We start from the raw sequence: 23,519 nt of genomic DNA, 5'->3' as shown, positions 1-23,519 counted from the left end.
TCATCGATTTTTGAGCTGCATTGCGATTTTAGGCAATTACTGCGTAGCTCTACACATATAGTTGTGTAATTAGGACCAATTCGTATGATTAATTATGTAATTAAGACCAATCTTTACTTCAGTTTCCCAGCAAAAATAAATTAAATACACTACTCTAACCTTCCTCTCTTGCATCTGAGCAGTTTCCACATGTTAGAGGAGACACTTGGACTTTCTGTCCAGAAGGACCGGGGTTCAAGTCCAAGAGAGGGCACCACCACTTTTAATTTCCTATCAATTCCATGGTGGGGATGAGATAGGACGTCAGCACAACTCTGTGGCAAAGAACTTCGAACAAAAATTCAGAATTGCTGCCAATAGCATAAGTGGAAGAGGGGGAGGGGGCGGGTGTGGGGACCCACCTGCAGCCTAAGAAGAACACATGACATCAAATGAGAGTAGGGGTGGACGTCGTTGGGGAAGGGGTAATTGATTGATCAGTTTAATTAATTTGCATATCAATTTGACATTAATTTGATATCAAAAGTAACCCAGTACCCTACTACTAACTCTAGTATGCTTAATATTTTTGTACCACTATTCTGAAGTGAAGTATTGTTCTCTGAAGGGTTGAAGCTGTTATTGCCAGTAAAACTTATTACAGTTCTCTCTGTCGCTGATTTACTTCTGTCCTCACACTTGCTGGGAGTTCATCTTGACAGCTGAAAAATCAACGTAGGCGGTTTCTTGTACTGTCAACAAGCTCTGTTTCCACTATAATATGCAGTGGAATGCGTTTTAATTGAGCACCATAGGCTTATATCTGCTCGCACGTTTTCGGTTGGTGGTTTTTATGACTACTTTAGCAAATATCATGGAAAAAAGCGGGCATCTTTATAAGGTAGAAGCACTGTTGAAAAAACGATTTTACTACTTACCTTCCTAGAGGAATATTACGCTTGTGTTAAAAACTATTAAATACGTCAGACAGCTTAGTTACGGTGGAAACTGTATATTTGTAACATACTACATTTCTTAAATAAAATTGTTTTCTGGTTATTCTAAATAGTTTTTTCACAATCATAAGATAACAAGGTTCAGAAGTGTGTAACTGTCTGATCAGTATGTTCGGCGCGGGTTTTTACCTGCATTCTGACTAATTCTATTACAGTTGCTTAAATTTCTTCAGAATGTGGGGTAAACACTTGTTAAAAGTACTCCATATCAACCAACTAATTCAAATAGGCGTATGTGTCTCGTTAGTGTAATAGTTTTTCGATCACAAAATCAGTAACGTGCATAACAGTTCTTTGTTAACAGCTTTCTTCACTGCATTGCTATAGCGCTATCATGCGTAGTGGTGCCGGAACGTGGTTACTCTGCCTAATTAGTTTGTCGCTATGGACATTATTTCATAGCGAAGTACACCGATCAGCCAGAACGTTATCACCACCTGCGTAATAGCTGGTCTGCCCACCTTTGGCCCAGATAAATAATTGGCGTAAATTCCGGTGGGGTGAGGGGGGAGGGGGGGGGGGGGAGGGCGAGTGGGCGATAAGCTCTGACGTCATATTCAGTCATATCCAAGATGTGTTCGATCGGGTTCTGATCTGGAAAGTTAGGGGGCCAGCACATCAACTGGAACTTGTCACTGTGTTGCTCCAGCCTCTTCACCACATTCCTGGCCTTGTGACATGGCGCATTATCTTGCGGAAAAATGCCACTGGCGTCGGGAAACACGATCATTATGAAGTGGCCTGCAACCAGTGTACGAGTCTTCTTGGCCGTTATGGTGCCTTGCACGAGATCCACCAGACACATGGATGTCCATGCGAATGTTCCGCAGAGCATAATAGAGCTGCTGCCAGCTTGTCTCCGTCTCGCAGTACAGGTGTCAAGGAGCTGTTCCCTGGAACACGAGGGATTCACACCCTCCTTTAGGCAAGATAAAGAAGGTATCGGAATTCATCAGCCCATGTAACACTCTGACCCTTCGCCAACGTCCACTGCCCTACGGTCACATGCCGATTTCAGTCGTAGTTGCCGATGTCGCGGTGTTAACGTTGGCACATGCATGGGTCGTCGGCCGCAGAGGCCCATCATTAGCATGTTGGGTGCACTGTGTGTTCAGACACACTAGTATTCAGCTCAGCGTTGAAGTCTGATGTCAGTTGTGCCACAGTTCGCCACGTGTCCTGTTTTACCAGTGTGCCCAGCCTACACGTCAAACATCTGCAATGAGAAGTGGCCACCCAGTCCCACGAAGTCTGGAAGTGGGTTCATCTTGGTTTCTGCACATGCTGAAATCACACATCACAGCACTCCTCGAACATCTGACAAAACCGAGGGAAGTGGCGCAGTGGTTAGCACGCTGGAGTCGCATTCGGAAGGACGACGGATCAAACCCCTCTCCGGCCATCCTGATTTAGGTTTTCCGTAATTTCCCTAAATCGCTTCAGGCAAATGCCGGTACGGTTCCTTTGAAACGGCAAAACCGATTTCCTTCCCCGTCCTTCCCTAATCCGATCTTGCGCTCCGTCTCTAATGACCTCGTCGTGGACGGGGCGTTAAACACTAATCCCTTCTTGCATCTGAGAAGTCGTGTAGTTTCCGAAATGCTATTGCCGAGTCTCCGGGCCATCACGAATTTCACTCGGTCAAACTCAAATAGAGCGTGCGCCGTGCATGTGTCTGACTAGCAGTAATTCCCTGCCAGGTGTTTCTGCTATCGCCTGTCCAATTGTCAATTCTCTGGGCCCGGGTTCGATTCCCGGCTGGCTCGGGGATTATTCTCCGCCCAGGGACTGGGTGTTGTGCTGTCGTCATCATCATCCTATCATCCTCATCGACTGCAGGTCGCCGAAGTGGCGTAAAATTGAAAGACCGCCAATCAGTAGGTTAACTTCCTGCGAGTGACTCACTGATAACAACGTTGCGTGATGAAGGAAAAATGGGCGTGACATCATCAGCGTTAATACTTTTTGACGAAACGTTTAACTGAAGGAGGGAGCAACTCACGTTAGAAGGAGTCAACACAAACTTATTTATGTACACCGACAATTCATGCATAGATTTTGATTAGTGAGTTTGAGAGTATTAAAATACATGACACAAATGGCCGTATCATACTGAGTTAAAGGCTTAAATTTTTTCACCGTTCGCGATAGCCGCGAAGAGCGAGAGGAGCCTTGTTTTTTTTTCTTTTTTTATGAAACAGCTTTACGAGTAAAGCCATGCTCACCTTGTCCACCTTTGCATTTGACGTCAAATTCAACTTGGTTCCTCAACTCGTTCCTGAGAAAAGGAGGTATAACAGAAGGACAGACTGACTACGAAGTAATCCTATGAGGGTTGGTTGGGTTGTTTGGGGGAGGAGACCAGACAGCGAGATCATCTGTCTCATAGGATTAGGGAAGGACGGGGAACGAAGTCTGCAGTGCCCTTTCAAAGGAACTATCCCGGCATTTGCCTGGAGCGATTTAGGAAAATCACGGAAAACCTAAATCAGTACGACCGGACGCGGGATTGAACCGTCGCCTTTCCAAGTGCGAGTCCAGTATGCTAGCCACTGCGCCGGCTCGCTCGGTAAATACTATAATGGATTTGTTTTTACCGAATGAAGTACGGATCCCTAAATTTGACAATTACTATAAGGTCATATTTTCATTAACAATGCTGTGTAATTAACAGAAAAGTTTCTGTTATTCATGTTTACGAAAAATGTAATGCGTTATACAGGGCGGGTGCAATTAAATTTTCGCTACTTGAGAAGGCCCCCATGAAAAACGGCTGATCGTTGGACGATGAAACTTTGTGAAAACATTTATAAGGAGATGGGGAAGAGAAAGAAGTAAACTATCGAAAGAAACATATCTTAATTTCGACATGAGGCGGTAACACTTGTTAATTGATTACCATATTTAAGTTTCAGAACACATAAAGAGTTCAATGTGACGACCATCTGTAGCTGTTCGTGGCACTTTTTGAACGATGGCCTACGGAATGTTCAGCTGCCGTTACACAGCCCGTGCATTGCTTGAAGGACGCACACTGCGACTAGCATTGTCAATCACGGCAGCAGTAACGTCTTCAACGCTTTGTGACGCAATTGGCCGCCGGCTTCTCCCATGTTCCTCGACCCCCGAACGGAAAGAACTCTCCGTATTTCTTTAATGTGTCGATAGCCGCGAAGAGCGACAGCAGCCTTGTTTTTTTTTTTCTTTTTATGAAACAGCTTTACGAGTAAAGCCATGCTCACCTTGTCCAGCCCCATGTTGGCTTGTGCAACTGTAACGCACACTGATTCTTTTGTTTCACCCTACGTTGCGGCACAAGTATTGGCGCGTAACGGCAAGTCATGATCCTAACACTACTAACAACGCATATCCAGCATAGCACAGTCTCGACATCACTCCGTTAAAGCTGGGTGCCCATACGGTAAACACAGGGGATCAAGTGATGAAAGTTTAATTACAACCGCCCTGTACACTAAAGAGAAACTGAAACATAATACATCCAAACTCTTGATTCAGTCTCCGGGCAAAAACTTAATGACGCCGAGGAGACTTCACGCTAATGGCGTGTATTTTTTATTTATTTTTAATTTATTCTTCATAATTACAGCCCTTATCTGAATAGCTAAAGTAGGCCATACAGCTCACATTTCCTTGGATAATAACAAATTTATATATTAACTATTTATTTCTGGTATTTAATATTTTTAATAGTACAACTACTTCTAGAACTGGAATGAGATTTTCGCTCTGCAACGGTGTCTGCGCTGATATAGAAACTTCCTGGTAGATTAAAACTATGTGCCGGACCAAGACTCGAACTCGTAGAGACTGGTAGAGCACTTGGCCGCGAATGGCAAAGGTCCCGAGTTCGAGTTTCGGTCCGGCACACAGTTTTAATGTGCCAGGAAGTTCCATATCAGCGAACACTCGGCTGCATAGTGAAAATCTCATTCTGAAAACATCCCCAGGGCTGTGGCAAAGCTATGTCCCCGCAAAATCCTTTCTTCCAGGTGTACTAGTTCTGCACGGTTCGCAGGAGAGCTTCTGTAAAGTTTGGAAGGTAGGAGACGAGATACTGGCAGAAGTAAAGCTGTGAGGACCGGGCGTGAGTTGTGCTTCCGTAGCTCAGTTGGTAGAGCACTTTCCCGCGAAAGGCAAAGGTCCTGAGTTCGAGTCTCGGTCCGCCACACAGTTTTAATCTGCTAGGAAGTTTTACTTCTAGAACTGCCAAACTATAACGGTTAACCAGTTACCCAACTACCGATGCTACTACTATCTATACAGACCCCGTTCTGTGTTTGTTCATTTGTTTGGCGCGTTTAACGTGTAGGGGCCTGTTTCCGCTGCTGGATCCGCCCTCATACTACCACCATTGATTGTATGCTGGATTCCTTGAGTGTCGGGCAACATGTCAGAGTGTTTCACCCATCACCGTTACGTCTTAAAAGTCTACACTTCCATAATCACTTCGCTAACGCTATGTAGATCCTGGAGAAACTATTTCATTCAGTGGTCGCCGATCTCAGTTGTCTTCTCTCAGTCTAGAGAGTATGTTATCCAGCCGGGATGGCAGCATACTGACGTGTTGCTGAATGCCTCGTCAAGTCTTCGTTGGCCTTCCTGGGCACTGCAGCCGCAGTTTCTCCAAGTTGCGCGACTCGCTCCTTAGGGGTGCTTCGGCATCCAACAACGTATGTGTTACAGACATGCTCCAGGACCTCAAATGGGAATCTCTGGAGGGAAGGAGACGTTCTTTTCGAGGAACACTATTGAGAAAATTTAGAGAAGCATTTGAAGCTGACTGCAGAACGATTCCGCTGCCTCCAACATACAGTGAGCGTAAGGACCAAGAAGTTAACATACAAGAAATTGGGGTTCGTAAGGACACTTGTTGACAATCGTTTCTCCCTTGCTCAGTTTGCCTGTGGAACTGGAAACGAAATGGATAGTAGTGGTACAGGAAACTCTCCGTCATGCTCCGTAAGGCGGATTGTGGAGTATCTGTGCAGGTACACATGCAGATCGTTAATTGCTGACGGGCATTACCTGCCACATCTTCACAGAGCGCACAGTTCCACATTGTGTGTTCTGGTGTCCCTATACTGCTGCAGACGAGTAACACCGTCCCTAGCGTAGATAATAGCCTCACTTCGGCGAGGAAGAGTGAGCGCAAGTTTCTTGTGATAGCTAGCTGAAGCACTCATTGACGTTTAAATCCCTTGGAGCTACCAGACTGTGAGGATGTTGATTGCTACGTTTCGTCCGCTCTTCGAAATAGTCTCAGACATTTTCTGCGAGATTAAGCTCTGGCGATGCAGCGAGCTAGTCGGGTGAGACAGCATAGTGTACCTGAGTGTTCTTCACACTGAGTGAGTATGCGTGCAGCCCTGTGAACGCGGCTGTTGTCATCTTGAAAGACAGGCGTGTCTACACTATACCTGTCAGAAAGATGCCGGATGCAGACAATACTTCGTCACTGAGAATGGTAAAATAAACATGCCACTTGAAGTTCACGGTAATCCGCAACAGAAGGCACAACTCGCGGTATGCAAAAAACATTCCCCAAACATCACAGTACCACCTCTGGCCGTACTGCAGTCTCCACGCACTTCGGATAAAACGCCTTATTTCAAAAGATGCAAAATCGCTACTCGTCGGGGGCACACTATGGGCTTCCACTCAGCCACTGTCCATTTCCTGTGTTGTTTGGTTCACTGACGACGTTCATTTTTATGTGGCGCCGTGGACAGTAGCCTTTCGCAAGGTAGCCGACTCCAGACGCCCACCGAATGCAGTTTCACAGCGTTCGCACAGAAACTGGTTGATATGAACGTGCATTCACTGACTTCAGCAGTTGCCGCCGCCCTTGAAACGCACTGCTGATTGTCACTGATAAAGAATGATGACACTCGTCTGCTGTCCTTCTCCTTGTCCTATAGAATCTTTTTCTAACGACTGTTCTTACAATGTTTTACGAGGGAGCGAGTGGTACACCATTCCCTGTAAACACATTGTACACTCCCTGTTATACATTAACAAATTGGGAAACTACATTCGAGGTGTGACCGTGGAACAAGATATCTCATTTCTGTCATTCCGTCCCGTCTGCCTTTCTTACTGCTCTGATTCCATACAACAGACTAACACCTACAGACCACTTCATTGCCAAGACTACGTCAGTGGAACATGACTACCTGGTACCACTGCAGTACCTTCTTCAATGAAACCCGTGTGATCTTTACAGCACAGAATACTAATGGGTGGAAATTAGAGAAATTTATTAAAATCTCACTTACATTGCCACAGACAAAATCAAGTCATACTAGAGATAGAGACGGAAGCAGGAAGAAGGCAGTGTGTCGCAAGTAGGTCAGGTCGTCCTAGAACACTGTCTGTTGAGTAAAGGCACACATTCAACAGAAAGGGGACTGAGACAGAATACCGAAGAAAGCAGGACAAGCACATTCGTTAGCTCGTAAGACATGTTGCACAAAAGCACCTAATGATGAACTGACACAGCAGTTAACTGCCTGCTAACTGAGTATAGCAGACTGAGGAAGACACATGTGGTCATTTCAAACCGAACACTGCATCATAGCCTCACACCAGTTAATTTAAATATACCAGCTCTCCCCACTTTTGTACGGAGTTGATCATTATGATTGATGGCATTCACCTTAGTAGCACTGCATTCCATGATTATGATACTTTAGTGAATCTATGTCCTAGATGCTACAGCACAGTCTATGAACTAGCCGAAGATGTGCTCAAGATGATGACCTTAACATGATGAACTCAATGCCGCTCACCACCTACCATCTACTGATTTAGAAACTGATTGTCTCTGATAACACCGCATCACAGGGTGCTGCTAACACTGATCTCCAGTGCAGAAGCCAGCAGTGGGGTCTCTTGGGGTCCACATTCCTATTCGACACTGAAGTGCATCTGGGTGCTGAGACCTTACAAGTGGTAGGCTGGAGATTAACCATCACATGACTACTGACACCAGGTACATCGCAGATGCGTCATCAAGAGTCATAGTAGAATTCGGAGTGGAACTGGGGACACTCCAGCAGCCAGCCCAAGACCACTTTGTGTTGGGCAATAGGTGTGCCTCCTCACCAAAAACCTGCCATGGCACCACGCCACTACACTTTGCCTTGGCAAACAACTGAGGAGCTGACTGGGCAGATGTCAGAATCCAACACACAGCTGAATGAACAACAGATGAGTCTGCTTTACCCCTTATTGTAATTTGATGCCCCTGCTCCACATGGGCAGGGGAGGGCTGGCAGCGGCGTAAGCCGCCGCTCTTCAGCCGAGTGGCATTGCAATATATAAAAATGAGAACTTAGACATAAAAAAGGGTAGAAGAAGGGGAATATAAAACCACTGTAAATGGAGACAATGGAAGTAAAAATATACACTAAGACGGCGACGTTCATTGGGGGACAGTTAAAAAAGTCGACATAAAATTAAAATAACACATTTGGCGGTTTCGGCGGACTTAAAATACACTGCAGTCACCCACACAAGTTGGCCACAGTATAATAACACACAGAGCAGGAGAGACTTAAAAAACCACTGGAAGCAATAGAGCACACATGAAAAACAAAAACTTCTGGTAGGGACCTATCGAGGGACTGGAGGCCTGAGAGAATGGAAAAAGAGGGGAGGAAGGTGCAGTGAGGGGGGCTGGAGAGGATGGGAGGAAAGGAAAAAGGGGGACAGGGGGCACACCAAGAGGCAGGAAATAAGTGGGGCGAGAAATGAAAATGGGAGGCAAGGCAAGAGGGAGTGCAGAGACAGAATGGGGGCACAGGAAAGGGAGGGGGTGTAGGAGGGAGGAAAACAGGAGAAGGGAAGGGGAGGGGAAAGGGAGGCCTGAGAAGCAGGAGGGGGAAGGTGCAGCTAGAGTTGATAGGAGATCAGGGTGAAGGTTATCATCCGGGAGTGGTAGGCACTGCAAGTTGCATTGGGAAAGGAGGTGGAGGATGTGAAGCTGGAAACAGGGAAGAACACAACAACAATGGGCTGGGGGTGTAGAGGATAGGAGACGCCAGGGGGGGGATCGAGTCTGTGGACAATGTACAGGGTGTGGATGAATTTGAGGAAAAGAGGAAGATAGTGGATTCACGTGGGGGATGGAAGGCAGATATGGAAGGTGAAGCAGAGTGCATGGAATTCTAAGATTTGCAGGGCTTTATAGGACCTAGGAGGGGTGAAATCCAAGTGGCGCTGAACTCACTACAACGTATCTTGCCTGTGGTAAGACTTGCCTTTTAGTTCGGGCGCCATCTACATCTGCACTCCATAATCCACCTTTCAGTGTGTGCCGGAGGATACTTTGTGAGCCCTGTCTCTTTCTCCCCCTTTCCCATTTCAGCTGTGAAAGGTTTGCAGGAAGACCGATTGTTGATATGCTTCGGTGTGGGCTCCAATCTCCTTTATTTTATGTTCATGTCCTTCTCGCGAAGTATGACAAAGGAGAAAGCAATATATTTGTTGATTCTTCCAGGAACAGACGGTTTCGGTACTTTAACAGTGAACCACACACTGAGGTGCAGAAAGCCTCGCCTCCAGCGACTAGCACTGGAGTCGGCTGACTATCTCGGTGACGCTTTCGTCCTTAATGGATGAACATGTAATGAAACGAATTACTTTTCTTTGAACCTTCTGTCTTTCGTCTATAAGTCCTATCTGGTACAGATCCCAGAATGACGCTCAGTATTCTGGTATTGGTCGAACGTGGGTTTTGCAAGTTACCTCCTTCGTGACTGGAGTACACTTTCTGCGAATCCTTCCAATGAATTTCATTCTGGCATCTGATTTATCTGCGATTTGTTTTAGGCGGTATTTCCACTTTAAATCCTTCTGTAAGCATACTGCTATATATTTCATGGATGTGAATACTTCCAGTGATTACTCTGCAGTCGCGTAGGGCCATAATGCGCCGGTAAATCATGTGGACGAGTACGTGTCCTCAGCTGAATTTCAGATGCTTCGGATTGTGAGAATACAAGAATCTCAAAGAATTTTTCAAAGACCTACTGAAAACGTCGGAATCGGATTTTTGAAGTCCAGGGACTGCTAAAAACAACGCTTTTTGGTGGTCCACTGTAGATATACAGGGTAAGTGACGTAAGGCATAAGACTCATTTTGTTTCATAAGCAGTTCCAGATATCGAAACGAGGTTTTTTGGCAAGTGATAGTACGCAAAGAGGCTCATACTTTGGTGTGTGATAAAGATTCTTAACTCTTGTATCATCGAGATACTGAAGCAAGTATGATTTCTTTAAAATAGAATGGTATATTTTGTATAACGGTATCCGAAAATGCTGAAAAGACGATTGCAGTGATACAATGGTTGTGAGTTTTGAGGTTGAGCCAGCCTTTGTGGCAGAGCGGTTCTGGGCGCTTCAGTCCGGAACCGCGCTGCTGCTATGGTCGCAGGTTCGAATCCTGCCTCGGGCATGGATGTATGTGATGTCCTTAGGTTAGTTAGCTTTAAGCAGTTCTAAGTCTAGGGGACTGATGACCTCAGATGTTAAGTCCCATAGTGCTTAGAGCAGTTTGAGCCATTTGATTTTGAGGTTGAAACTCTTCGTAAAAGAATCAGAGACATATTCTCAAACTGGAAGCCAAGTCGGCCAGAGTCGACTACCACGGTGTAAACATGCTCATTCCAGGTTACGTCCTTGTATGAAGGCTTTCGACAGTTTACTTGTCTGCACTGCAGTACTACCAGGTATCCTCCGTCGACAGGTCATTTCTTCTTCAACATTCTTTGCATGCAGACACGTATTCTAATGAAGAAAAAGTAGACATACCACGTTTATACGGCGAATGTCAAAGAAACTCTGACGAAACGGCAATGGAAAACTGCGTGACGAAACAGTTCTCGGATCCACAGAAACCTTGGAATGTACACAAATTTTCGTAGTTTTCCTAAGACTTACACGACAGCATATGCCATAGTTCTATATACAAACATCGTAGCTGATCCAGTATCTACGACCTGGAGAAATTTTAGCAGCGTAGGCCTGTCTCGCTGCATATAACAACGGAACCTGCCCAGAGAGCTCTGCTTGGCGTTGTTTACAACGCAAAAGCCAACTGCCCGCACTGCTTATGATTTTAGAACATTTTGCGGATTCTTTTGCGAAAGGTTTCAAGATCAGTATTGTTGTCGTTGTGGCCTTGCGACCAAAGGCTGATTTGATGCAGATCTCCATGCTAGTCTGTCATGCGCAAGCCTTCTCGTCTCCGAGTAACGACTCCAATCTATATCCTTCTCGGTATGGTTACTCTTGGTCCCCCTTCAAGATTTTAATCCTCCCCCCCCCCCCTTCTCTTCAATACTAAGATGGTGAACCTTTGGTGTCTGCGAATGTGTCCTATCAACCGATCCTTTCTTCTAGTCAGGATGTGCCCGAAATTACTTTTCTCCCCAATTCTATTCAGTGCCTTCTCATCATCACTTAGATGATCAGCCCATCTAATCTCCAGCATTCTTCTGTACCACTGCATTTCAAAAGGTTCTATTCTCTTCTTGTCCACACTGTTTATCGTCCACGTTTCATTCATGGCTACACTCCAGACAAATACCTTCAGAAAAGGCTTCCTGACACTGAAATCCATACTCGATGTTAACAAATTTCTCAGAAATGACTTTTCTTGACGTATCCTCTCTACTTCGATCATCATCGCCCAAATAACAAATCTCATCTCCTTTTTTTAAAGTGTCTAGTTTCCTGATCTAATTTCCTTAGCATCATCTGATTTAATTCGACTACATTCCGCTATCCTAGTATTCCTTTCAAGACACTGTCCATTCCATTAAATTTTTTCTTCCGGCTCCTTTGCTTTCTCTGGCAGAATTACAATGTTGTCGGCAAATCTAAAAGTTTTTATTTCTTTTCCATCGATTTTAATTCCTACTCCAAATTTTTCTTTTGTTTCCCTTACTGCTTGCTCAATATACAGATTGAATAACATCGGACATGGGCTACAACACTGTCTCACTCCATTCTCAACCACTGCTTCTATTTCGCGCCCCTCGATTCTTATAACTGCCATTTGGTTTGTGCGCATATTGTAAATAGACTTACGCTCCCTGCTACCCCCAGAATTTCAAAGCGAGTATTCCAGTCAACAATGCCAAAAGTTTTCTCTAAGACTACAAAGCTGTAAACTTAGATTTGCCTTTCCTTAACCCAACTCGTATGAAACGTCGTAGAGTCAGTATTGGATCGTGTGTTCCTATAGTTCCCCGGAATCCAAACTGATCTTCGCCGAGGTCTGCTTCTACTGGCTTTTCCATTCTTCTCCAAAGAATTCTGCAAATATTAACAAGTGCTATATCACTGCAATTGCTTTTTCAACAGATGTTGTATGCAGTTACGAAAAGCATACGGTGCCATTAAAAAAATACTTGCTTCAGTGTCACTATCGACACAAAAGACTGCTTATCACATACCAAAGTACACGTCCCTTCGCGTACTATCATTTTTTGAGGACCCCGTTTCGATATCTGGAACCGTCCACTAAACAAAAGAGATGTTACGGCTTGTTATTCTGGATAGTGGATGGAATTTGCAAAACAGTATCACTTGGAGCGCTGGAAAGAGGAGCAGCCCTTGCTGATAGCAATACTACACAAACTACAGCCACTTCCGCCCCAGATTGCTTGCTAGGACCGACAGGATCTGTTTGCTAAACATCACTAGTCATGGACGAGAGTCTGCGTACGGTTCTAACGTTTGTTGTAGCAACTCACAATTGACCAATTGGAAGAACGTAGGCGTGGTACGCTATCTCATAAAATGGTATCCGAAACATCAATGACAGTCTCTGTATGAAGTTAGAGCAATACGGAGTCCGTACATCAGTGGCTTGGGGTATACAGTTCCGAACAAGGATCACTTCTGTTTCGAGATCAATCATCTGACGACTGCGGTCAGAATAAAAGCTCCTTCAGTCCATGGCATTAAGACACCTCTGTCTAGGAAACCAAATCGTCATCTCCTTCAACTAAGACAGGAGGATCAACATGTAACGCGACTTCCATTCTTCGATGCAATAACAAATAAAAAGGCAAGGAATGTGACCTCTCTTGCGGCCACCCGGAAAAACTAAAGGAAAGTTGCGACCAGGAAAAGATAAATTTCAGCCTACTGAAAAATGGCGAAACTGACGATTTCGTCGACTGTCACATAACCAATATCTGAGATGCAAATTATATAGAATGATATGTAGATGGAATTAATTTGATTTGAAAATAGAGTATTTCTTTATTTTTATTAAAGATTATCCAAAAGTGATTGCCGATACATGAAGTACTTGTAGGAATTTTATTTCTCGAGATTTACGTTTGGCTGGGCTAGCAGTTTCGCACACAGACAGCGTATCAAAGGGGGCCGATGGGCTCCATCACCTTAACGCAAGTTGTAAAGGTGACGCCGACGCCAGGTAGAACAGCGTTCGGCGAAGGCTGCTGTGTGCATTGGACAGTGTGACCGGATGCCCTTCCTGAGCCGACACAATGCTGACAGCAGCTAACGCTGTCGTTGGAATTCTGCGGGAGATCACCGCCTCTCCCACGTTCCAAAAACGTTTTCCTACGATGAGGACATCGTAAAGTACAGTAAAGGACCCGGAAGAAGGGCAAAATGAGCCTTCGGCGGAAGGTACAGAGAAGATGCCCCAGTCTGCCGATAGCAGAGCAATATTCCGTGATCACTACGCAGGCTCTGTGAAAGCTGCAGGTATTTACGGCTCTATGCTCTCGCAGGACACTGCAGGCTATGTAGGATACTTTGCTGTCGTCTTCAGGTCTTAAAAAATCTTTTTGTTATGAAACGTGTCCATTTTAAGGCGGCCCTCACGCCAAATTGTCATGTGGATAAAAAACAGCACATTATAAAAGGTTTGTAATAATTAAAATATTAAAAAAACGTAAACCAGCTGGTGAAAATGGCCATGTTTATATATATACCACTTGTTCGTCACAAAAACACAGTACACAGTTGCATATCTGTTTTCATAAGCTGGGCATGTTCTAAACATTGAAAATTTTCTAAACATTGAAAATTTTCAGTGTTTAGAAAATGTCCAGCTTATGTAAACAGATGTGCTATTATGTACTGACTTTTTGTAACGAACAAGTATCTGCGAACAGCATACATAGACTTGGCCATTTTCACAAGCTAGTTTACGTTTTTAAATATTTTAGTTGTGACAAACATTTTATAATGTGCTGTTTCTTATCCGCATGACAACTTGTCGTAAGGTCCAACTTAAAATGAACACGTTTCACAACAAAAAGATATTTTATGACCTAAAGATGACAGCAAAGTCTGTCGAAACCGGTTGTTCTGATTAATAAACATTTATGCGATTTTGGCTTCAGAATATTTTTAGCATGCTCCACATTTAATGGAACTGACCAATGGTACACTGTTACTGCTTATTGAATATCTCGACGCATCTCATAAATTTACGATACAATCTAATAACGAGCGCTGGACAACTACATTCGCTACGAAAATTTTACATAGTTTGAATAAGATAAATAAATCGCTCACGTGTAATTATATACGGAATTTGAGTTTAAATAAAAACCTAATATCAGTAATATTCTTTTTTATTCTTCAAAAAGCTAGCTTGTTTTCTTATACCGAATTTATTTAAAATTTTTGCTACGTGATGCAATTACATTTTAAGTAATTGGCTTTAAAGTTGTTAGATAAAATCTCTCAAACTATTCACGGAATATTGTTTATCTGTCGTACTAGGAGTTGAATGTGACACGTCGTTTCTGTGTATATTTTCTGGAAATACTGTACTTGAAATAGAGAAAGGAAAGTACAATGGAATCAGTTTAAGCACTTGTGCATTTTTATTAATATTCGTTGTTGTGCGGATGATACGTAAAATTAACCCAACAACGTTCCGCTCCGCATAAGAATAACTGATACCTCGAGTCACTATGCCAGTACTAAGAAGAAACCATAAAGATGTCGTCATACAAGGTAAGTAGTATGATTACTTACAATATTCATGTTCAAAACAAGAGTGGAGTCCTAACCATCCTGTCATTGATTCAGTTTTTTAAGATGACGAATAGCACTGAGTTAGACCAGTTGGCTGGGAAAAAGTGAGGTTTGAAAGCAATATCCATTATTCATTGTAATATATCTGCGTTAGCTCTGATATTCAGCTAGATTTTACCCTCGTTTCTCGTACTCTTGAACACTCTTTGTTTATTTCGTTACTCTTTCAATTAAATTCTATGCTAAGGATATCATCAGACTGATGTAATATCTCTTGAAAGACTGCTCTAGTTTCACATTTTCATTTAATGTGAGTCATCCAAACAATAGTCTTAGCAGAAACAACAAAAATATGTAAGTAGTCTACGACAGCTCTACCGAGAAACATTCAGAACTGTATAAATGATATTAGCTAATTTGGCTCTTATTGCATACCGCTTCTGGGGTGTTGCGATTTTGATGGACAGCGGTGTACTTATCTTGATGTATTAGTTCACCACTGGTTATCGACACCGAACCACTCCTTACCAAAATCGACAAGTCAGTGGTACTTCACGAGCAATTAACTAAAGACGTGTTCTCATATTACGTCGTAAAATGGCGTACCGTCCGTGCTGTCTCATGGTAGTTGACGCACAGAAACATTTTAAACACAGAAGCTACGAATGTACAAATGTGTGTGAAATCTTATGGGACTTAACTGCTAAGGTCATCAGTCCCTAAGCTTACACACTACTTAACCTAAATTATCCTAAGGACAAACACACACACCCATGCCCGAGGGAGGACTCGAAGCTCCGCCGGGAAGTTACGAGTGTACATATGTGTCTACCCTAATGGTTCCTACTTTGCAAGTAGGTAAGGAAGGAAGATTTGGGTTTAATATTCCGTCGACAACGAGATCATTAGAGACGGAGCACAAACCTGTATTGGGAACGTGTGGCAGAGGTCATAAACGGAGTGTGTGCAATTCTAATGTAGCGGGTTGCATACGTTGCAGAAGATGGCGCCACTGTTACATCAGCGATAACGGGTTTCCTTCGTTCCCACTGTAGTTCCACGACCAAGACATGTGTTATGGTAAGAACTGTGGCGGTGCGGTCGCTTCGTACTCGTTTTCTTTTACTGATACATGCAGGAGTGTAAAGCTAGTCGCGACTTACTGTTATTACAGAATATGAGTAAACGATTTGCTGCTGTGAAGTAGCGCTGACAAGGTGAAATGACCAATTCTAGGATTGTCAGCATTAGCTGTTTCTTTTGTGAGACTTTGGAGGGTGTGAGACGAAAATTCATTGATGCAGCGTACACAGTTGCAGATGTGTTCCATTAGGGGAGTGTTGCCTTAAAAACCTTTACTCTGCAGTCCACGCTTCAGACGAGAAGCGTAAGATTTCGTCCGTTGCGAACAAAATGGTTGTATTCTTGTTTATGCCACCTCGACCATCAGACAACATATGTACTGCGTCAAAAAAACTGGGCACGGAATAAGGTCACAGATATATACCTGCGACAATAAGCGAGCTATTTCTATATTTTTCTGGTCATGGAAACTTGAGTTTATGGGCTAACAGGGGGTGTAGCTTAGCTTATCATTCGTTTCTGTAAATATTCGAAGATTGTTATAATTTTATTTTAATAATTAATCATCATTTAGAGGTAGCACTTTATTCCCATGTCATGTTTTCTGGCACTTTTCTTACAGATTCAGTAGCGCCTCGAAAGTGTGTGTTCGTCAGTATATATGTTAGACATTGTTAAAATTGATATTAATTATTAAATTAAATTTACAGGACTCTTCGAGGAAGTTTTACAGATATACATACTTAAACACTAACCGATCAGTCATTACATTGGTATGCAGTAATCGCCATGACTAATGGTTGCTAATCTCGTCTAGGAAGGCCGGACATTTTGCGATATTTCAATTTGTATTTGATAAAGTCCGTAAAGGCAAAAGCATGATTTTCTGAAATAAATAAAGAGTAATTTACAGTTTAAAGGTGGAAATTTCTTTAAAAGCGGCTGCATGTATGAGGGGAATACTGCGAGCCCGCGGTTATACTTACAAACTCGTGAACTCGCTCTCCTTCCTGGGCGAGTCGAGTTCATTTGTACCCGACAGCAGACTCAGGTGACGATTGATAAGCGGTGGAGACTCACGAGTCGACGCTACGAACAACGGTGACGACGAGTTCTGAATGACGTCATAGCGCCTGCTGGCGAATTATATTATACTAGATTATAGGGAGCTCATTTCTGATCAGTAATATGCGCAACGAGATCTGCTGTGCCATTCTCAAACGAAGCATCCCAACATTTGCCTTAAGCGAGTGAGGTAAACGACGGAAAAACTAATGCTGAGTGACTAGACATGGATTTGATCCGCCGCCCTTCCGAATGCGATTCCAGTGCCTTAAACTTCTAACCACATTGGTAAGCACACAAACTTGCAGCTAAAGTCTGCTTCTTCCTGTGACACACGCCACACACGATAAAGTTTGGCGAAGCGTAAGAGCATATCAGTGTGCCCATTAACTGACATTAGATTGTACGAATCAAGCTGAAACCTGAGACAACGTTAGGGCACAGTTCCCTGCCAGGAAATGTCGCACGCTAATACATCATAACAAACATCTCGTTACTTATATGATCAAGTTCTCTTCTGGTTTCTTTCTCCCGAGGTAATGTGTACCACTTATCCTCCTTCTTGAACGACACACACATATTTATATTCTGCAGCGAATAATAATTTTCTAATTTTTCGAAACCCCATCGCGTAGCTACTATACAGATCATTCTCGATACAACATCCGTTTCTCCCAATTTCGACAGTCCACGCGATTAGATAACAGCTCGTGTTTCAGCTGGGAACATTAATTCGAGGAAAGAACTATATCTTGATATTGGCTTTCATGGAATGCAATGTCATGTAGCTAAACAAAACCAACCACTTCCTCGTGGTATTGCTGATAACGAAGTTCAGTTTACTTGTTTCACTGGACCCTGACTTGTGATTGCTGTGTTGCCTCATGTTCGTAAGATACAAAACAGTTTCCAGCAATTACGACATAGTCAGCGTTATCTAAAACCACACTTCCTGTTTCCAGTGAAGTGTACGTCAAATGAAACGTGCCAGAAATTTATAAAAGGGTCTCGGGATAGTTGTGGAACCTGGACCTTCGCCTCTTCCACTATATCTTGCCTCTGTGGAGCTGATCTCTTCACTGAAGTGCAGATACTGAACAATATTATAACAAAAGAAACAAAACCAAATTTATTTCGCCTTATGAGTGTCGGGTTAATTGAGAAGCGATTTTAAAATTTTCGGTCACATTTTGATGTCTGTAAACGTGCTGTCACAGTCGTCAGAACAAAATTAGCTCTTGTCTGCTTGAATTTTTAAGTCATATTTCGTTTGTTTTATCCCGGATACGGCACATTTCGAATACGTCGTCGTCATTATTACCAACGAATTATACAGGACGTAAAAAGAGAAACGTTCAGTATTCAGGGATACGACCGGGACGGCCATACGAAGCAAACAAGTCTAGTAATCATGGGCCCTAAAAGGCATACCTTTTTAGTTATGAGCACTACTTCATTTTCGACACAACAAATCTCCTCTTCTGCAAGCTCTTTCCTTTACACATTTTGAGACGAGACCAAAAGAAAAAAAAGGAAATATCCGGTATACATGGGCTATAAAGTGTACACATTAAGAGATATCACCACTCGTTCATCTTCGCTGCTGTGAAACAAGACCTCGTAGCTGTAACGTACGCATTTTGGAGGACATATGTACCCGATAATTCTTTCTTGATTTGGTCCATACTATCTTCTCCCACAATGTAAAATCAAAGAGCTTGCAGAAGAGAGATTCGTTTCACATTGTCGAAGATGAAGAAGTGTTCTCAGCTTTCAAGGTATGCATTTTAGAGCCAATGTTTACGGGGCTATTCTGCTTCGAATGATCATTCCTGTCATATCTCTGATATTGAGCATTCCTCCCGGAATAACCTGTACAGTAATGAGTCGTTAAAGATATGCCTTCTTTGTTACACAAGCACTTTGCGCACTTCTTCCAGTAACATCCGAAAGTCTGTCTGCAAAGCTAATAAAATTGCATATAACGTGGCAGTCAGTACACCACTATTTGTGAACTAGATTTTGCCACAGCGAATCTGAGTGTGCACTACAAACGTCATGGTGTGAAAACAGCTTGAAAGCTGTTAGTTTGAAATAAATTGTGTAAATGGTTCTTTGGTGCCATGACTTCATTTTAGTGTGGAAAAGAGCAAACCTCAATTAAATTACGCTTGTTGCAAATGCGAAGAACTGACGCATACCATTTCTTTGCAACAACCGAAAGTCTCACGATCTCGAGAGATTTGTATAACTGCAGAGGTTTGGTTCGTGGAAGCTGACGCCTGTTTGTCTGTTGTGATAACTTATTTAAAGTAGTTGCAGCTAATGACGTTGTTTGTGCGCCCCGCCTTGCTAAATTATGCGTGTGGGCAGACTAGCAGAGCAAGGCTCTCTGGAATGCATCCACAAGCAGGCGTTACGTTGCCGCCCAAAACACGCTTTGTTATGCATGAACTTCAGTTACACTTCCGGTTTCCAGCTTACCCTCTATCCCCGCGATATTGTTGTCAGCTTCCATGGGAATATGGAAAGTGTTCTGTTTCAGTGATTATTTTATTTTCTTTATACAGTACATTGCGGAACAAAATTAAAGGATCTTTCGTTTGCTCTAGGGCCTGAAGGTGGGCGAACCCACCTAATGGGTGTCGGACGGGGTTGCGTAACTCGCAGGTACTAGAACAGCCGCCCGGCTGATTTGGTGTCGAAATTTCTGAAGGCACATTTGTAAAGAGCTCAACAAAGGTGCATGAGTTTCACCAAGAGAGTTGCCGAACTGCGTGGTTTTAGAGGGACCTTTTACCATATTATTTACGTACATGTTGATGTTGCACTCCCGCATGATCAGGCACAGCATGGCGCAAAAACCGAGGGTAGAAAAATCATAAGTAACCTTTGCTGCGTCGAATGACGTTCAAATTTCGTGGAATGGTTTTCAATGGTCCCTAAAGGTTCGAAACTGTACACGATAGCAAAACATGCGGTCGCGCTACACTGCATAGGTCCGCGACTACGTTCATTGGGGATGCAGCCCCACAGTGTCTTCAGAGAAGGGTTGAAACGTCCGAGGGTGTCGAAAATGTCAAAGGTTGTCAGGAACCTCTTGCTGGTGCTCACCACACTGGCAACTGTCGTTTCCGATACGTAGATGTATGGGAATGGGAAGCCCAGTTAAAGGGTTGATCTCATTGACGCCCTTTATGCTACCTCCACAGGCCTTCTTGTATCAGTTCTGAGCGGTGGTGTGTCTGAAATACTTTTTCTCGACCACTCATAGGAAAACAGCGTGATTCCAACGACGGCAACCGAGAGATACATACCACATGAATTAATAAGTGACGGCACTGATCCCCCATGGTACACAAAACTGGTCAGATCGCTGTTGCAGATGCAGTGAAAATGCATGTCAAATTTAAAAGAACGCAAAATCCCCAAGACTGGCAAATTTTTACAAAAGTTCGAAATATGGTTCGTATTTCAGTGCGAGATGCTTTTAATAATTTCCACAACGAAACTCTGTCTCGAAATCTGGCAGAAAACCCAAAGAGATTCTGGTCATACAAACAGGCACACCATTGACAAGACGCTATCAATACATTCGCTGCGCAGTAACAACGATGAAGTCACTGATGACAGTGCCACTAAAGCAGAGTTATTAAACACGATTTTACAAAAATCCTTCACCAAAGAAGACTAAGTAAATATTCCTGATTTCCAATCAAGTACAACTGCCAAGATGTGAAACATAGAAGTAGATATCCTCGGTGTACCGAAGCAGTTTAAATCACTTAATAAAGGCAAGGCTTCCAATTCAGGTTGTATACCAGCCAGTTACTTTCAGAGAATGCAGATACAATAGCTCCATATTTAGCAGTTATATACAACCTCTCGCTCACTGAAAGATCCGTACCTAAAAACTAGAAAATTCTTCAAGTTACACAAATAGCCAAAAGGTGAAGTAGCAGTAATCCACTGAATTACAGGCCCATATCACTAACGTCGATTTGCAGTAGCGTTTTGAAACATATACTGTATTCGAACATTATGGAGTACCTCGAAGGAAACGATTTATTGACACATAGTCAGCACGGATTCAGAAAACATCGTTCTTGTGAAACTCATGAAGTAATCAGTGCTATCGATAGGGCATGTCAAATTGATTCCATGTTTTTATATTTCCTGAAGGCTTTCGATACCAATCCTCACAACCGTCTTCTAACCAAACTGCGTGCCTATAGAATATCGCCTCAGTTCTGTGACTGGATTCGTGATTTCCTGTCAGGAAGGTCACAGGTCGTAGTAACAGATCGAAAGTCATCAAGTAAAACAGAAGTATTATCCGGCGTTCTCCAAGGATGTGTTTTAGGCCATCTGTTGTTCTTAACCTACGTTAACTACATAGAACACAGTCTGAGTAGCCCTCTTAGATTGTTTGCAGATGATGCTCTCGTCTACCGTCTTGTAAAGTCATCAGATGACCAAAACGAATTGCAAAGTGATTTAGGTAAGATATCTGTTGGGTGCGGAAAGTGGCAGTGGACCCTGAATAAAGAAAAGTGTGAAGTCATTCACATGAGTACTGAAAGGAATCCGCTAAATTTCGATTACGCGATAAGTCACACAAATCCGAAGGCTGTAAATTCAACTAAATACGTCGGGATTACAATTACAAATAACCTAAATTGGAACGATCACATAGATAATGATGTGGGTAGAGCAAAGTAAAGACTGCGATTCATTGGCAGAACACTTAGAAGGTGCAACAGGTCTATTAATGAGACGGCTTCACTCTTGTCTACCCTATTCTGGAGTACTGCTGTGAGGTGTGGGATCCGCATCAGGTGGGACTGACGGATGACATCGAAAAAGTACGAAGAAGGGCAGCTCGTTTTGTATTATCGTGATGTAGTGGAGGTAGTGCCACAGACATGACACGAGAATTGGAGTGGCAATCATTAAAACAAAGGGATCTTCTCATGAAATTTCGATGACCAGTTTTCTCCTCCAATTGCAAAAACATTCTGTTGGCACCCACCTACGTAGGGAGAAATGATCACCGAGATAAAATAAGACAAAACAGGGCTCGTACAGAAAAAGTTAAGTGCTCGTTTCTCCCGCGCGCCGTTCGAGAGTGGAACGATAGAGAGACAGCTTGAAGGTGGTTCATTGAACCCTCTGACAGACACTTTATTCTGAATAGCAGAGTAATAATGTTGATATAGATGTAGATGTGAGTGGCGGTTCTAACCTCCATCGCAGAGGCGTGTAAAGAACGTGTGAAATGTGGGAAAGACGGGGTGTGAAGACGTGTGACATGTCCATGTCGGCATTTGTCAGAATTGTGGCGAAATTTGCTGCCAATGTGACATCATTAACTCACCTTACGCTTAGACCTTTTTTCACGCATGTGTCGGCACCTTGCTTTTCCAAACGTCATCGAGCGAAAGGGTGAGGTCGCAAGCACTTTGATCCATTGCAGAGGAGGATTGTATGCACTTTGAGCCAAATATCACACTTACACGTCGCAATAGGGGGCATCTACGGAGCTTCGAAAAAGTGCTCCTATAATTCCTTTGCGTAGTGTACTTTACTCATTCTACTGGTATCCAAACACATGAGCCCAAGATATCATCAATTCTTTCTCATATTCTACCAACATGTAGTAAAATATTACCAAATACGTAGTGCATAAAGCTGAGCTGTCTGTTTGGTGTATCGACCTCAAATGCGCAACAATCAAACCATTTCTTTCAAGGGTGGCAACGTCTTTGACCACTGCCATCTTGATTCTTAATCTCTTATGTAGCTTACACTTACAAGATACTCTGGCAGGCGGTGTAGCCGCGCGGTCTCAGGCGACTTGTTACGGTACGCGCGACTCCCACCCTCGGAAGTTCGAGTTCTCCCTCGGGTATGGGTGTTCTTGCTGTCCATAGCGTAAGTTAGATTAAGTTCTGCGTAAGCTTAGGGACCTATGAACTCAGCAGTTTCGTTCCATAAGATCTCAGCACATATTTCAAAAAAAAAAAAAAAAAAAACACTGTCAGGAAAAAAAATTACACCTAGAAAGACAACGTCGGTATTGATCCGAAGATGTCATATGCGACCCGGGGCATAGTAGATGTACCTATAATGGCTTCAGCGTCGTCCGCCAACATATAGTGTAATGGCATACCTAACAGAGCGCCATCTGTGTCTACCCAATAGAGACTGCTGACAACCAGAAGGCTAAGTGTGGTGTAAACGTGGGAAGCAAGCAGGCAACTATGCTACGGAGACGCACTCGTGCTTCCTTCAGCCAACTGAGCGAGTTTCAAATGG

This window comes from Schistocerca gregaria, chromosome 1, assembly GCF_023897955.1.
Source record: "Schistocerca gregaria isolate iqSchGreg1 chromosome 1, iqSchGreg1.2, whole genome shotgun sequence".
Taxonomy (NCBI): Eukaryota; Metazoa; Arthropoda; class Insecta; order Orthoptera; family Acrididae; genus Schistocerca; species Schistocerca gregaria.
This window is presented reverse-complemented; position numbering follows the sequence as displayed.